Source organism: Schistocerca gregaria, chromosome 7 (assembly GCF_023897955.1).
Source record: "Schistocerca gregaria isolate iqSchGreg1 chromosome 7, iqSchGreg1.2, whole genome shotgun sequence".
Classification (NCBI taxonomy): domain Eukaryota; kingdom Metazoa; phylum Arthropoda; class Insecta; order Orthoptera; family Acrididae; genus Schistocerca; species Schistocerca gregaria.
The window spans coordinates 403,723,238-403,741,400 of NC_064926.1; the positions used below are offsets into that span (position 1 = coordinate 403,723,238).

At 44.3% G+C, this 18,163-nt stretch overlaps 1 protein-coding gene across 1 annotated transcript in view; it reads left to right on the forward strand.

Moving 5' to 3' along the window:
- LOC126281863 (ras association domain-containing protein 10-like) overlaps positions 1–18,163 on the forward strand; it is a 1,002,113-nt gene that overhangs the window by 329,166 nt on the left and 654,784 nt on the right. The window contains exon 2 of the mRNA XM_049981129.1: positions 13,379–13,459. The gene's annotated coding sequence lies outside the window, so the exon portion shown is untranslated. The remainder of the gene's footprint in view (positions 1–13,378; positions 13,460–18,163) is intronic.

The window sequence follows — 18,163 nt, forward strand, 5'->3', positions numbered from 1 at the left end:
AAACAAAACACGATAATGAAACAAAGATTCTGAAGATACAAAAGTACGAAATTCGCTATTATGAGACGAGTAAGCGCGGCGAAAATACACCAACATATGATGTTATCAGACGACAGCACCGCTAGAACTTTCTTCCCGAGAAACCTTAACGTGCCATGACGTCACGTGATGGTCCGTTGACGACCTGTGTGAATGTGGTCATTTCACATGTATTGTGGAATGTTTGGACGTGACGTGACGGTGAATGCAAAATGGCTTTAAACATTTAGCGCCGCCCCGAGATCAAGTGACAATTCCATTTTAATGTTGTTGCAATACTCACTCCACAGGTTTTTCTATTCTGTCCCACACGATGGATTTTTGCTGTCCAGCTTTACACATGCGCTAGGGCTATGTTTGAACACGACTCGAACTGTTCGAACGATTTATGTCACAGTTCGGGAAAGTTCAGGTTCTGTTCGATCTTAAGATTATACAGCGACCTAGTGACTGCTGTTGTTACTTTGTCCAAGACCGGTCTTAGCGCTTTTAATGCACCATGGATTTTAATAGTAAAAATAACTGTGACACACGGCTTAAAATAGCTTCTAGGTTGCAAGCCACGAGTAACAATGAATGCCAATAAACTTGTAACAGATTTTAATCACGATTCTGTCCAATTCTCGAGCTTTTGCTCGTTCCGCAATCTAGCAAAGTCTGGTCTTGTCGTTGTAATTTATTCTCGCGATAGCAGTTACATTCAGTTTAAAAAGATATGTTTCTGCTGTTAGGCATTTAAGTATTGATTAATTTTCTTCGTTATTTAGTCTTCATGTTGTCGTCTTGTTTACAAAACTGGTTTATAACGTTGTTACCTTCTATTATCATGGTATCTATACAGCGCTTGAAACGCTTTTTTGTAACTCACTTAGTAAATCATTACTCTCCCATAAACAAATAAAATATTGTACTAGGTTCATCCAAGTAAATTTTCCGGAGGACCACATTTTTGCATTGGTCTGTTACTTTTACTTAACAAACAAAATAAATGTTTATAAATACATCTCGTTCATACCCTACCGCTAATTTATTCAAATACAACAGAAGATTTGTAGCGGTAAGCTAAAATCTTATTTTCTTCTGAGTTTAACGAAATCGTAAAATTTTAACCAGAGCCATAGCTTGTTGCTGTGGGTAGTTCGTAGTTTCTCCTGTATCTCTGACACTGGCGGTGCGCGAGTCAAATGCCACGTGCTCGTCCCAACAGGCTGGATACTGTACCGAACACTGCGACGTTTCGGAAAATCTCGAAACCGTTCGAACACGAGTATCGTCTTCCTAGCCCTAGCGTTTCCAACAGCGCAAATGCGCATGCGACGCTGTAGATGCGTAATTTCCTGGAAGCGGAGGCTGTGTGTTAAGCACATTGCTTCCCGCCTTCGGAGGGAATCTCTGCGCTTTTTAGCAGATGACTGGCAGCTGGCGCCCGTGTATGTTTCGTTGTGTACTGTGTTGAGGTTATGCTGTCAAGCGATTTATGTGCAATAAAGTATGTTGACTCCAAGGAAGCACGATTAAATTTATAGACGATTACAGACAAGACCTGAGTGTCAAGTATTATATAAGAAGTTTCCGATCATATTACTGCAAAGAATAAGATACCGGAAGTTTCGAAGCAGGAAAATAGAGAAGAATAAGCCAGAAATTTGTGAAAAGTGTTTGTGAAAATTGTGGACGAACATTCGTACTATGACGACTTAATAGCACAACTTCGGAGCCTGACATCTGAAGAAAAGAAATGACGGGGTGTGTATAGCTCCTTAACAAACTACAATAAGTAGAAATGAAGGACATCGATGATGCAAAAAATAAAAATTCGGAAAACATAACCTCCATTGTAGTGGATATTGGCGTCTATGAAAGTCCCAAACTTTCGCCTCCTACGATGTTAACCTACATACATTTTTGCATGATTAAAGTTATGTAAACAACTTTATGGAAATAAAATGCACATGATGCATCGAAAGTTAATTAACCTTCGCATGACGTCTAAGAAACTCCCTCAAGCATAAGCGTCCGCAAATGCGGACAATATTCTGAAACCGATATCAATATGTAACACTCAGCCGTTTGAGATGCAATAAGCTTCGTATACTTCTGGTCAGATTTAGTTCTTGGGGTAAGATACGTTTCCAACCCCCCTAGAATCAATTACATCTAAACTGGCTATATAAGTAGTTCAACCTGGCTTATTTTTATAAGTCGTCGGCTGCTAGCTAAAGAAGTGTTATAGACAGCGTTATCGCTGCCGTTACCCAAGTCGGAAGTCCGAAACCTCGGTGTGGCTTCCTCCTCGGACTTGAAGACAAAACGTCGTCAGTTGGTATTTCTCGTACTTCTCTTATTTAGATTCTTCTTTAGCTACAGTCGCTTTTGCTTTTACTTTTACTGTCGCCTTTTCATCACAATAAACGCTGCACGAGCCCTGAAGCAAAGAAGGGAACCCATACCGGACAGCTTGCGCAATGACTAACGTGCGGGCACGAGAAAGCCCATGCGTCCGTGAGTGCTTTCCACAAATGTAAGGGCATGCCCTTCATTCCCGTGCGTGTGTGATTGCGCACAAGGAAATCGGTATCATGTGGATATATATCTCGCATTGCAATTTAGAGCATCGTGCCGCTGCTCGCAATTACAGTAATTGTAAGTGCTCAAGAGGCAAAATTTAGTCTCAAATTTATTACAACTGATAATAACCCTATTTCTACTTCTACATCTACATCTACATGACTACTCTGCAATTCACATTTAAGTGCTTGGCAGAGGGTTCATCGAACCACAATCATACTATCTCTAACGTGATAATACAAAACGAGCTGCCCTTTTTTGCACCCTTTCGATGTCCTCCGTCAATCCCACCTGGTAAGGATCCCACACCACGCAGCAATATTCTAACAGAGGACGAACGAGTGTAGTGTAAGCTGTCTCTTTAGTGGACTTGTTGCTTCTTCTAAGTGTCCTGCCAATGAAACGCAACCTTTGGCTCGCCTTCCCGACAATATTATCTATGTGGTCCTTCCAACTGAAGTTGTTCGTAATTTTAACACCCAGGTACTTAGTTGAATTGGCAGCCTTGAGAATTGTACTATTTATCAAGTAATCGAATTCCAACGGATTTCTTTTGGAACTCATGTGGATCATCTCACACTTTTCGTTATTTAGCGTCAACTGCCACCTGACACACCATACAGCAATCTTTTCTAAATCGCTTTGCAGCTGATACTGGTCTTCGGATGACCTTACTAGACGGTAAATTACAGCATCATCTGCGAACAATCTAAGAGAACTGCTCAGATTGTCACCCAGGTCATTTATATAGATCAGGAACAGCAGAGGTCCCAGGACGCTTCCCTGGGGAACACCTGATATCACTTCAGTTTTACTCGATGATTTGCCGTCTATTACTACGAACTGCGACCTTCCTGACAGGAAATCACAAATCCAGTCGCACAACTGAGACGATACCCCATAGCTCCGCAGCTTGATTAGAAGTCGCTTGTGAGGAACGGTGTCAAAAGCTTTCCGAAAATCTAGAAATACGGAATCAACTTGAGATCCCCTGTCGATAGTGGCCATTACTTCGTGCGAATAAAGAGCTAGCTGCGTTGCGCAAGAGCGATGTTTTCTGAAGCCATGCTGATTACGTGTCAATAGATCGTTCCCTTCGAGGTGATTCATAATGTTTGAATACAGTATATGCTCCAAAATCCTACTGCAAACCGACGTCAATGATATAGGTCTGTAGTTAAATGGATTTAACGTGAACGTCTTAAAAAAATCATGGCTCTACGTGATGGTTTGGACTTCCCCCTCCCACACATATCTACGCCCCTGGCCAAGCGTACGAGAGATCGACGGTTGTGTCGGTAGCTCTTAACAAAGAACACTAGCAAAACTAAGACAGCGTCATCGGACGGCCAGAAAAACCATAAATACAGCCCTTCTACGATACAAAATCTACATAGATCCACTAGACGGAAGTTTCAGCCTCCGAATCACGAAGTGGAATTATGGAAAAAAGTAGCCAGTTACAGTCAGCTGTGTATTTCAATATCCTTCAAAACAGACAGGTTAAGGTCTAATCTAAAATGTTCTCTTTCAAGGAATCTAGGAAAGTACATAATATTTCGAGGTTGTAATTTGTTTTCGCCTTTGCAGAGAAAGGCAGTGAAACAACAAGTCTATGAATCACGTGGATAGCAGAAGAGTTACGTCGTATCCAGCTGTATCACTTTGTTTCTCGATTGACATTACAGGCTATCACCACTCATTACAGAAATCTGAGCATAATTTCATTCATGCCGAAACCATACGGGAGACATCAGAGTTGCTTTAAGACCTCTCTAATCTCGAGTGTCTTATGTTGTGAAGGCAGGTTTCTCTTCCCAGCGGTACGAGAAACAGCATCGAACTGAGCATACCGTGGCGCATTAATATTCAGCGGTTGTGTGACCGGTGTCGTAGAGCCTGTGAGATTTTTAAAGATGTCGTGATAGAATCGTAACGCTTCCTTGTGCAAGCTCTAGAGCGATTTGAACCGACTACACTGGCAGCCGGAGCTGCCGGTTGTGACGTTGATTCCGTTTTCAGTGCAAAGCCTCTACATCTTTCTGAAACACAGTCGCAGTTCGTTGAACAGTCCACATGGACGATTAATACGCCGGGAACATGAAAAAAATAAAAGCGGAAAGCTGTTAAAGAGATGAAAGATGAGTCCACTTTAAAAAGTTGACAATTTATAAGAACAAGACATCAGAAAGTCTAAAGTTGTGCACTGTAGAATATCTTATCTCCTGTGGACGACAAGGAAACTCCATATGTGTATATAAATTGAAACATTGTAGCTTCAAACTGTTCCTGATTGTCGGCTTTGCATAATTATCCCTGCTAAAGTGCGGATTCTTGTACCTATTAAATGTATTAGCGTTTCAGCCATTCGAAAGAAAAAGGTGGAAAAAATAATGTATAGACGCCTCGAATTTATGTAGGATTACTGACATGTAGTCATGCTAATCTTTTTGTCAGAGAGAGTCTTCCAGGTCACGTAGTTCGAATGAGCGTTGTAAAATACCTTATCAACTGGACGTCTTTGTGGCCATCGAATGACGTCATAATACTGTGCAGAACATGTATGAAATAATGCACAGGATTATTTAGGATTATCATGAAAACCAAAGGCTAAATAAATGCAAGATCGTGATTTGGTGCCCTGGTAGTGAGTGTCCGAACTACGCCTTCGACTTTCATCCTGAAGTTGGCCCTGTGACTTTTTTTCTCGCGGATCAAGTGAATTTCAACTTAAGCACTGATTTGTATACGTAAAGAAAGTCGTTGGGGTTCACTATATACTATAAGCCCGCGCCACTTCTAAGCTGGAATGCATAAAAAAACATACCGCTTCCAATCCAATCATGAGTAGAAAAGCAGCTTTTTACTGATGGCTGCTTTACATTTTACGTCTGTATCACATTTAGTCACCTTGGTTGTATCTTGTAAGTAGCTTCGAAGTGAAGGCAAAGTTCACATCAGTAATGAAGGCGCGAGAGGTTCAGACCAATGGTTCCACAGATCATATAAAGTGTCGAAAGTGTAGACTGCTCATTTCAGAATTCAGAATTCCAGTTGACAAAGAACGTAGACAAAAGAACATTATTTTAACAAGGTATCGTTTCATCACGCTGGTTGATATATGCTCTTCCAATTTCGGAAGTTACCAGAGACGAAAAGCTTCTAGCAACTTATGCCTAAAAAATTGGTATTACATTAATAGCCGAAGGACATGAAAGTAAGTAAGTAACTGAGATGGGAGTGAGACAGGATTTGTAGCCTGCAACTGATACAGTCAGACAGTACCTAGAGCAAACGGTAAAATACTTAGGAAAAATTCGGAGAAGAAATCTAAACTTTAGGGTTTGTCGACGACATTCTAATTCTGTCAGAGACGACGAATAACTTGGAATATTAGTAGAACTGAATGGGTGGTATAATGAAAACATTATAAAATGAATTTCAACAAAAATAATTTAGGGGTAACTGACTGTTGTCCAATTAATTCAGATTTGCCACGTTTATTAGCTTGGGAACTGAGACACAAAATAGTACGTGAGTTTTGCTATTTGTGTAGAAAAATAACTGACGACGGCAGAAATAAATGTAAAGCGCAGACTGGCAATAACAAGATTAAATTTTGCTGAAATAGATTAATACACTCCTGGAAACAGAAAAAAGAACACATTGACACCGGTGTGTCAGACCCACCATACTTGCTCCGGACACTGCGAGAGGGCTGTACAAGCAATGATCACACGCACGGCACAACGGACACACCAGGAACCGCGGTGTTGGCCGTCGAATGGCGCTAGCTGCGCAGCATTTGTGCACCGCCGCTGTCAGTGTCAGCCAGTTTGCCGTGGCATACGGAGCTCCATCGTAGTCTTTAACACTGGTAGCATGCCGCGACAGCGTGGACGTGAACCGTATGTGCAGCTGACGGACTTTGAGCGAGGGCGTATAGTGGGCATGCGGGAGGCCGGGTGGATGTACCGCCGAATTGCTCAACACGTGGGGCGTGAGGTCTCCACAGTACATCGATGTTGTCGCCAGTGGTAGGCGGAAGGTGCACGTGCCCGTCGACCTGGGACCGGACCGCAGCGACGCACAGATGCACGCCAAGACCGTAGGATCCTACGCAGTGCCGTAGGGGACCGCACCGCCACTTCCCAGCAAATTAGGGACACTGTTGCTCCTGGGGTATCGGCGACGACCATTCGCAACCGTCTCCATGAAGCTGGGCTACGGTCCCGCACACCGTTAGGCCGTCTTCCGCTCACGCCCCAACATCGTGCAGCCCGCCTCCAGTGGTGTCGCGACAGGCGTGAATGGAGGGACGAATGGAGACGTGTCGTCTTCAGCGATGAGAGTCGCTTCTGCATTGGTGCCAAAGATGGTCGTATGCGTGTTTGGCGCCGTGCAGGTGAGCGCCACAATCAGGACTGCATACGACCGAGGCACACAGGGCCAACACCCGGCATCATGGTGTGGGGAGCGATCTCCTACTCTGGCCGTACACCTCTGGTGATCGTCGAGGGGACACTGAATAGTGCAGGGTACATCCAAACCGTCATCGAACCTATCGTTCTACCATTCCTAGACCGGCAAGGGAACTTGCTGTTCCAACAGGACAATGCACGTCCGCATGTATCCCGTGCCACCCATCGTGCTCTAGAAGGTGTAAGTCAACTACCCTGGCCAGCAAAATCTCCGGATCTGTCCCCCATTGAGCATGTTTGGGACTGGATGAAGCGTCGTCTCACGCGGTGTGCACGTCCAGCACGAACGCTGGTCCAACTGAGGCGCCAGGTGGAAATGGCATGGCAAGCCGTTCCACAGGACTACATCCAGCATCTCTACGATCGTCTCCACGGGAGAATAGCAGCCTGCATTGCTGCGAAAGATGGATATACACTGTACTAGTGCCGACATTGTGCATGCTCTGTTGCCTGTGTCTATGTGCCTGTGGTTCTGTCAGTGTGATCATGTGATGTATCTGACCCCAGGAATGTGTCATTAATGTTTCCCCTTCCTGGGACAATGAATTCACGGTGTTCTAATTTCAATTTCCAGGAGTGTATGTTTAGGTATAATGTATAATCAAATTTTATAAAATGTTGAAACTTCCTGCAAGATTAAAATTGTGTGTCAGACTAGACCGAGACTCGAACTCGAGACCTTTGCCTTTCGCAGGCAAGAGCTCACCAACTGAGCTACACAAGAACAAGGCACGACCCGCCCTCATAGCTTGACCTCCACCAATACCTCGCCTCCTATCTTCCTAACTTCACAGAAGTTCACCTGCGAAACTTGTAGGACTAGCACTCCTGGAAGAAAGGATATTGCGGAGACAAGCGGCGAGCCATGGCCTGGGGCCAAGTACGGGTCGCGAGTCGCGCTTGATGAGTGCTTACACGGGGAAGGTAAAGGTCCCGAGTTAGATTCTCGGTCCGGCATATACTTTCAGTCTGCCAGAAAATCTGATATCAGCGCATACTCCGCTGCAGAGTGAAAAATTCATCATCCCACAGACTGTGGCTAAGTCATGTCTGCGCAATATCCTTTCTTCCAGGAGTGCTAATGCCGCAAGTCCTGTAAAGTCTGGAAGGTAGGAGACGATGTATTGGTGGAAGTAAAGCTGTGAGGCCTGGTCGTGAGTCATGCATGGGTAGCTCAGTTGCTGAGCACTTGCCCGTGAAAGGCAAACCTCTCATTTTCGAGTCTCGGTCCGGCACGGAATGTTTCATATCCGCGCACACTTCACTGCACAGTGACAAATTCATTCTGTTAGGAAATATTTCCTGAACTTTTTCATTCTGGAGTGTAGCAGTACAAAAATGAAGAAAACAGATGTTTCTGAAATGCATGGCCACAGAACGGTGTTGAAGCTTAGATGACTACAATGCTGGAGAAGAGAAATTTACATACAAGTTGACTAAAGGAAGTAAGAGAAATATATGACATATCCTGAGGTATAAAGATATAATTAATTTGGTAATGGAGGGTAACGTGCGGAGTGGAAGTTATATAGGGAGCCGAGAGTTGTGGTACAGCAAACCTCAGCTGTATGTAAGATGGAGTAGTTAGGCAGCTATTTGAAGTGACGAAGATAAACTAGCGTGGCAGTTATCAAACCACCACTGACAGCAACAGCAACGAAATTTCAGAGTTGTTGTGCATATTATTTTAATGTAATCTTTGTAAGTCGTATTATAAAATTACTTGTATTTATTTCTAAGGCAACACTATCATATACAAGTTTTCTGACTATGCAGTCTTCTTGTCAAAGTAATAATATATTGAAAGGACTTACAGACTGTTTTCCAAAATAAGACAGAAAAAACATATTATGTAAAGGCAACCGTAAGTTGCGATGAAGGAAACTGATACGTGAATTCGCTCGAGCGAAGTAGAATAAATCCATTTGCGGTTTGTGGATTTACGGTGTAGCTGTGCATCACCGCTTTCTCTAATTTCAAGCTGCGTAATGTGGCATAACATTTGTAATGCTCGAAAGAGTTTTCCCGTTTCTGTATTCAGGCGAATCGTTAGCCAAGTGAGGTTTATCTTCTTTCGCAACGAGTTTACCTGTCTCTCTCAGAGGTACCGATCCACGGCACAGTATTTCCGTGTGTCTGAGTTAGTGTACTTCTATTTATCTGACCCCTTGACCCGCAGACAGTTACTTCTGAGTGGTGCATTAATGTCGCCATAGCTTAGCTGCAGCATTGTTGGCTCCTGGTGCAACATGGAATCCTGCCAGACATGGAATGCTACCAGAGAAAATAACGTCTGTGCTAAACTGAAGACTGCAATGGTAAGTTGGCCGCTCGCGATGTGAAGAAAATCCGTGTTCGAATCCCGGTATGGCACAAATTTTCACTGTCGTCATTACATTGTGGAACTGATGGCTATCCATATTTGCAACTGCGAGTACATTTCATAAATTGTACATTAAGATGAGAAGTTGAATGAACATTCAGGTCAGCTACAAAAAGTAATTTAAAATGACCTATAAGATAAGTAATAAAAAGAACAATTAAATGAACACGAAATTTACACTAATAAAGTTGATTGGATTAAGGAACATGAGCAGCAAGCATAATCGTATATATTAAATTCTAAGCCATCTTGCTCTGAAATTGCAGCAGCCTTCACTTCTTGCAGATCCGTTTTTGGTCCTGGGTACGCTCTGATGTTACAGCCATTCATAGTACGGTCAACTGTCTGGCGCAGAGCACCACAGCCACACTGAGAGGTTGAGGAATGGCCACATTTGTACAGAACGTCCTGCAAGTCTCCATGTAACGTTTAAACCCTGTTGAGAGCTTTCCAACATCGGTGGGAACGTTCCAACCCAGTCAGTGTTTGTGTGGAGACGGGAGTGGGCCAGTGGATCGTCACGTTTTCGGCGCTGCAGTCTGTCCACCACTGTGCAATGATATTCAAGTGTGTGTTTAGTTGTTGATCCTCTAAGACTAATGGGGGTTCCTGGCCTCAATCTTCTCAGTGATATACACTATGTGGTCAAAGGTAGCCGGACAACTGGCTGTAAATGACGTACAAGTTCGTGGCGTCCTCCATCGGTAACGCTGGAATTCAGTATGGTGTTGGCCCACCCTTAGCCTTGATGATAGCTTCCACTCTCGCAGCCACACGTTCAATCAGGTGCTGGAAGGTTTCTAGGGGACTGGTAGCCCATTCGTCACGGAGTGCTGCGCCGGTAGAGGTATCGATGTCGGTCGGTGAGGCCTGGCACGAAGTCGGCATTCCAAAACATCCCAAAGTAGTACTAAAGGATTCAGGTCAGGACTCTCTGAAGGCCAGTCCATTGCAGGGATGTTCTTGTTTCGTAACCACTCCGTTACAGGCCGTACTTTATGAAGAGGTGCTCGATCGTCTTGAAAGATGCAATCGCCATTCCCGAATTGTTCTTCAACAGTGGGAAGCGAGAAGGTGCCACGCAAAACAACAAGGAGAGCAAGCGCCCTACACAAAAAACACGACCACACCATAACATTACCGCCTCTGAATTTCACTGTTGGCACTACACACGCGAGGCGTCGTTTGGCATTTGCCGGCGTGATGTGTGGCTCATGAGCAGCCGCTCGACCATGAAATCCAAGTTTTCTTACCTCCCGCCTAACTGTCACAGTACTTGCAGTGGATCCTGATGCAGTTTGGAATTCCTGTGTGATGGTCTTGATACATGTCTGCGGTCTGCGTGTTACGCATTACGACTCTCTTCAACTGTCGGCGGTCTCTGTCAGTTAACAGACGAGTCGGCCTGTATGCTTTTGTGCTATACGTGCCACTTCACGCTTCCACTTCGCTATCACATCGCAAACAGTGGACCTAGGGATGTTTAGGAGTGTGGAAATCTCGCGTACAGACGTATGACACAAGTGACAAGTGACACTCAATCACGTGACCACGTTCGAAGTCGGCAAGTTACGCGGAGCTCCCCACTCTGGTCTCTCACGATGTCTAGTGACTACAGAGGTCGCTGATACGGAGTACCTGGCAGTAAAAGGCAGCACGATGCACCTAATATAATATACGCATGTTTTGAGGGTGTCCGGATACTTTTGATCACATAGTGTAAGAGGAATGTCGTTATGCTCTGGTATTTCTAGATCAGTTTGAATCCTCTTCATCTGACGGACCAAGAAGCCCTTTCTGAGTAGTGCAGTTGGGGCAATGTGCCACGGCACGGGTAACCATTGCAGGGGTGTACTTTCAATGGATCCACTAATAATAGGCATCGTGTTGCGTAGTTTGACATCTAGTTTCCACACAGAGGAGCTGTATTCCTTGACAGAGTATGCAAGTCCTAGGGCAGAATCTCTCAGTGTGGAAGCATATGCTCCTCACCTTCTGCCACCCGGTTTATGCAATATAATGTCGCGTGTGCGATATTTAGAGCATGTTATCGGAAAGATGGCAAAATAATTGATTTCTTTTTCACCGTGTTAATGGCGATTCTTTCCTTTTCTAGCGGACGACACGCTACACTTGAATACTAGGATTCACTGGGATATGCTCCAACCGTAGCAGTATCTTCCGTGACTGATCGACAGGGTATATAATGGAAATGTCATTTGGCTAGGGCTCCCCGTCGGGTAGACCGTTGGCCGGGTGCAAGTCTTTCAATTTAACGCCACTTCGGCGGCTTGCGCGTCGATGAAGACGAAATGATGATGATTAGGAAAACACAACACCCAGGCCCTGAGCGGAGAAAATCTCCGACCCAGCCGGGAATAGAACGCGGGCCCTTAGGATTGACATTCTGTCGCGCTGACCACTCAGCTACCGGGGGCGCACATAGAAAGGGTGGAAGGCGATTTTCGTTAGGAATAGTGAAATTTGTAACCAGCAATTCCCCAATAGTAGGACAATATTGGAGCATAGTGGAAGTTAGCTGTGATGACACACCATGTTTATCTACGCCAATATGGTCAGCACGGTTTTAGAAGGCATCGCTCCTACGAAACTCAGCTTGCCGTTTTCTCACATGATACCTTGCGAACTATGGATGAACGGCATGAGTGAGTTTCCATATTCGTAGATTTCCGAAAATCATTTGACACGGTGCTCCACTGCAGACTGTTAAAGAAGGTACGAGCATACGGAATTGGTTCCCGGATATGCGAGTGGCTGTAAGACTTCCTAAGTAGCAGAACTCTGAACGTTGTGCTTGATGGCGAGTGTTCATCAGATACAAGGGTATCGTCAGGAGTGTCCTAGGGGAGTGTGTTATTTTCTATGTTTATAAATAATCTGGTGGACATCGTTTGGTGATAAAGCTGTGGCGTTTGGGAAGGTGTCGTCATTGAATGAGGATAGGAAGATACAAGATGACTTAGACCCTATTTCTAGCTGGTATTATGAATGGCAGCTAGACATAAATGTAGCAAAACGTAAGTTAATGCAGATGAGTAGGAAAACCAATTCCATAATGTTCGAACACAACATTAGTAGCGTGCATATACGACACTAGTGCGACCCTTTCTTGAGTGCTGCTTAAGTGTTCGGGATTCGTTCAAGATAAGGTTAAATGAAGGCATGGAAGAAATTCAGAGGCGGGTTACTAGATTTGTGCGAAGAACGCACAGTTATGAAGAACATGCTTCGGGAACTCAGTGGGGAATCCCTGGAGTGAAGAAGCTGTTTTCCAATGAGATTTCAACAACCGGCATTTCAAACTGACTGCAGAACGGTTCTACTGCCGTCAACGTTTATTTCACGTTAGGATGCTGAAGATAGATAAATTAGACCTCATACGGAGGCACATACACAGTTGTTTTTTCCTCGCTGTATTTGCGAGTGGAGCAGCTAAGGAAATGGTTAGTGGTGATACGGGGTACCCTTCGCCACGCACCGCACGGTACTTGCGGAATATGTATGTAGATGGAGAAGATTATCAACATCAGATAGTGAATATCCTCTCCTGGTTAAGAGCTCTCAACATCCACTCCTGGTTAAGACCTCCTTATAGCTTACTACCTATCCCGGTAATCTTAGCGGGGAAGCTGAACCGGCAGCCGTTCCTGAGCAATCGTCACATCAAGCAGAGGTGAAGGCTATGTTTAAGGCAGACTGAAATACTCTGTAGTCTGGCCGGGATTTTCGATCTCGCTATCTTCCTGTTTCCAGACACGCTTTTTACCACTATACCAGCAGGCCTGACTAATATTAGTATTTACTTACATTATTTATGATTTTATAGCCGCGTCTAGATTGCTGGTGGCATTCTCTATCCTATAGTTACGGTGTCATCTGTCAACAGGTGATGCTGTGTGCGTTGTGGTGGGATCGTCGCGAGAAGACTTACAACACGCCCTGCTAGAGGCCGCACAGTTAGCCTGAGGTACGTACAAGCAACCCGCAGCTTTTATCATAAATGTTTATTCAGCAGAGCGGAATCGGCGAGCTGCGAGGAAACCAGAACAACTAGGACTGCCGTCAGCGCGTAGGAGACCGCAGCAGCAGGCTGCGAGCTGAGCTGGCCGTCTCCTAAAATACGTCCTCCACTCGTAGCGCTCGAGTCCTGGGAAAACAGCTTGTGCGATCCGCACCCGACGTTTGGTTCAACGCCGTACACCGGTATAAGCACGACGCTGTCATTTAAAGTTGTTTCAGCACGTCAGCCCTACAGAAAAACATATGATGAACTTAAAACAATGGTTTACAGCTGCAAGTCGCCCGTTCTGTAAACTGAGCACAGCATTGTGGAACCCAATTTTTGAAAGATTAATAACACGCGAAGTGGACAGCTCTGAAGCTGCCGCTACGATGCTGCAATCAATCCTAAAGGCTTCGTCGCACGATCCATGGAATTCACGCGGAATGCATACGATACGTGTCTTTCAACGTGGAATACATGACCATAGCGCGCTCCATCGTCAATTGATGCCTGTATCTGGCTCGAAAGTCACACAGGTTGTTTACGAAAATGTACGGGTGTAAAATTCCTACGTTAACTCTATTAAAGCGCACATATCCTTCCTTGTCTATATGCTAGTCACATTGTTCATTCTGTACTACACTCAATAAGAACTGCAATATCCACGAGGAAAAAAAGGAAAATTTCATGAGAAGTCAGTAAGGACATCAGAAGAGGACGGACAAGCGTTGTGTTAAGCAACCTCTTTAGTAGACCTGCTACATTTTCTAAGTGTTCTACCAATAAATCGCAGTCTTTCATTTGCTTTTCCCAGAACATAAATTATGTGATCGTTCTAACTTCAGTGTATCGTAACTGTAATCCTTAAGTATTTAGTTGAGTTAACAGCCTTTAGATTTGTGTGATTCATCGTGTTCAAATGTTCACATGTGTGTGAAATCTTATGGGACGTAACTGCTAAGGCCTTCAGTCCCTAAACTTACACACTACTTAACCAAAGTTATCCTAAGGGCAAACAGACACACCAATGCCCGAGGGAGGACTCGAACCTCCGTCGGGACCGATTCATCGTGTAACTGAAATTTAGTGGAATCTTTTTAGTGCTCATGTGGTTGACTTCACATATTTTATGATTTAGAGTCAATTGCTACTTTTTCACCATACAGATATCTTGTCTAAATCATTTTTCAGTTCGTTTTGATGATCTGATGACTTAACAAGACGGTAAACGACACCATCATCTTCAAACAACCTAAGAGGGCTGCTTATATTGTCCCCTAAATCGTTTATGTATAGCAGGAACAACAGAATGCCTGTAAAACTACCTTGGGGAATGCCAGATATTACTTCTGTTTCGGTCTATGACTTTTCGTCAATCAGTAACAACTCTGATCTTTCTGACAGGTAATCACGAATCCAGTTACACAACTGAGACTCGCAATTTGATAAGAAGGCATGTGTGAGAAACGGTGTCAAAAGCCTTCTGGAAATCTGAAAATGTGAAATTAGATTGACGGCCTCTATGGATAGCAGTCATTAAGAGTTAACTATGTTTCAAAAGAACGATATTTTTTTGTATTCGTGTTGGCTCTTTGTCAATAAATCGTTTTCTTCTGGGTAATTTATAATGTTCGAGCACAATATATGTTCCTAAATTCTATTGCAAATCGACGTTAGTGATATGGGTCTGTAATTCAGCCCATTGCCCCTATTTCCTTTATTTGGGAATTGATGTGGCTTGTGCAACTTTCAAGTCTTTCGGTACGGATCTTTCTACGAGCGACAGTTGTATGTGATTGCTGACTTTGGAGCATTGAATCAACAAAGTCTGGCAGAACCCTGACTAGTATATTATCTGGACTGGAAGCCTTGCCTTTCTTAAGTCTTTTAAGCAGCTTAGCTACACTGAGACTATCTGCTTCTAAGTTACTCATGTTGGCAGTTGTTGTTGATGCGAGTTCTGGTATACTTAATTCGTCTTCTTTCGTGAAAGAATTTCGGAAAACCGCATTTAAAGCGCCGCTTCAGTGGCATTGTGATCAATAACACGACTGTTGTTATCGCGAAGTGAAGGTTTTGAATGTGTCTTGCCACTTGCCTATTTTGCATACGACCACAATGGCTTTGGGGTTCCTGCCAGATTTTGAGACAGAGTATCATTGTGGAAACTGTTAAAAGAATCTCGCATTGAAATTTGCTCTGAATTTCGGGCTTCTGTAAAACTTGAGCTGTATTGGTGATATTGCTGGGCATAACCGTCTTGGTGGTCTCGCGGTAGCGTTCTTGCTTCACAAGCATGGGGTCCCGGGTTCGATTCCCGGCGGGGTCAGCGATTTTTCCTGCCTCTAGGTGACTGGGTGTTGTTGTGTCGTCATCATCATTCATCCCTATTACGGTCGGAGGAAGGCAATGGCAAACCACCTCCACTACGACCTGCTCTAGTAAGGTTGCGCGGGTCTCCCGTGTCGCTCCCCTACGCTCTGTAAAGAAGTATGGGACTCATCATCATCAACCATCTTGGAATCCCTGGCTCCGTTTTGGCACCTAAAAACCAAGATTTTTGCTTTTTCTCAGGAGCCGCCCATGAAGCTCCTAAAAGCGCTATGTCGGCCACATGTAATGCAAAAAGAACCAAGCTAATTGTTCCATTTGCTTAAGCTGGAGGACCTATGTAATAACCGCATTTTGACACAGTGGTATACATCAAGACGATCCTTCTGATGGGTATACATGTTGTCTTTGGCTCAAGGGATATCCGAAACATGTCTTTCTATCACGAATAGAACCTGTGATAGCGCCCCTGGAAAAATCCCGTTTTTAGCAGGGAATATGTGAAAGCGTGGAAATGTTGGAACACGTGAGGCAATACTGACCCTACGACTTATCTTAGAAGAAATATTAAGGAATGGCAAACCTACGTTTCTAGCATTTGTAGACTTAGAGAAAGCTTTTGACAATGTTGACTGGAATACTGTCTTTCAAAGGTGGTAGGGGTAAAATACAGGGAGCGAAAGGCTATTTAGAATTTGTGTAGAAACCAGATGGCAGTTATAAGAGTCGAGGGGCTTCAAAGGGAAGCAGTCGTTGTGGTGGGAGTGGGACAGGTTTGTAGCCCATCTCAGATGTTATTCAATTTTTATATTGAACAAGCAGTAAAGGAAACAAAACAAAAATTTGGATTAGGAATTAAAACCCATGTAGAAGAAATAAAAATTTTGACGTTTGCTGATAACATTGTAATTCTATCAGAGACAGCAAAGGACTTGGAAGACCAGTTGAACGGAATGGACAGTGTCTTGAAAGGAGGATATAAGATGAACATCATCAAAAGCAAAACGAGGATAATGGAATGTAGTCGAATTAAATCGGGTGATGCTGAGGGAATTAGATAAGGAAATGAGACACTTAAAGTAGTGAAGGAGTTTTGCTATTGTGTGGAGGAAAATAACTGATGATGGTCGAAGTAGAGAGGATATAAAATGTAGACTGGCAATGGGAAGGAAAGCGTTTCTGAAGAAGAGAAATTTGTTAACATCGAGTATTGATTTAAGTGTCAGGAAGTTGTTTCTGAAAGTATTTGTATGGAGTGTAGCCATGTATGGAAGTGAAACATGGACGATAAATAGTTTAGACAATAAGAGAATAGAAGCTATCGAAATGTGGTGCTACAGAAGAATGCTGAAGATTAGATGGGTAGATCATATAACTAATGAGGAGGTATTGAACAGAATTGGGGAGAAGAGGAGTTTGTGGCACAACTTGACTGGAAGAAGGGATCGCTTGGTAGGACATGTTCTGAGACATCAAGATATCACCAATTTAGTACTGGAGGGCAGTGTGGAGGGTAAAAATCGTAGAGGGAGACCAAGAGATGAGTACACTAAGCAGATTCATAAGGATGTAGACTGCAGTAGGTACTGGGAGATGAAGAGGCTAGCACAGGATAGAGTAGCATGTAAAGCTGCATCAAACCAGTCTCAGGACTGAAGACCACAACGACAACATGTGAAAACAAAACTGATAAACGAAATAATTTCGACTTGCAGTACGCAGAGGAAGAAGGAACCGGGGCGACAATAGGCCAATTGGTGCCGCGAGACCATTACGGCGCTATAGAAAACTGAAACGGAGCGTGGGGCGTTAGTCGGCTATTGGTGACACGGCATTCGGCGACGATGCCAGTGGGGAGGGCGGAGAGCGGGGAGAACCGTGTGGACGCTCGTGAGACGCAGTGCCCAGCGCTCAAATTACACGGCGCACATTAATACCGGCCGCCCACGCGGGCCGTGTAGCCGTCACCGGCAGCCGGCATGAGGGACTGCGCGCCAGGTGTGGTGTCCGCGCAGCTTGTGCGCCTGCGTGCTGGTCTTCGTTGGTGGGAGGATATTAACAAAGGTGTCAGCCGGGGCGCAGTTTATCGCCCGGCCCGTACTGCAGAACACCCGCCTCGCTAGAAGCCAGACGACTACCACACTCCAGTGCTGTGGTATCAACCCAGACGTTGCAACTGTGGATCTTGGCTCCGGATTTTTTATTTTATTTTGTTTTGTTTCTTTTTTAAAGGACATTATTTTTCTTATTTTTTGATGCAGACCGACTCGATTTCCTCTTTCTAGTCTCTCAAATTCTTCATCTCAGAGCACAACTGACGTCCAACGATCTCGATTA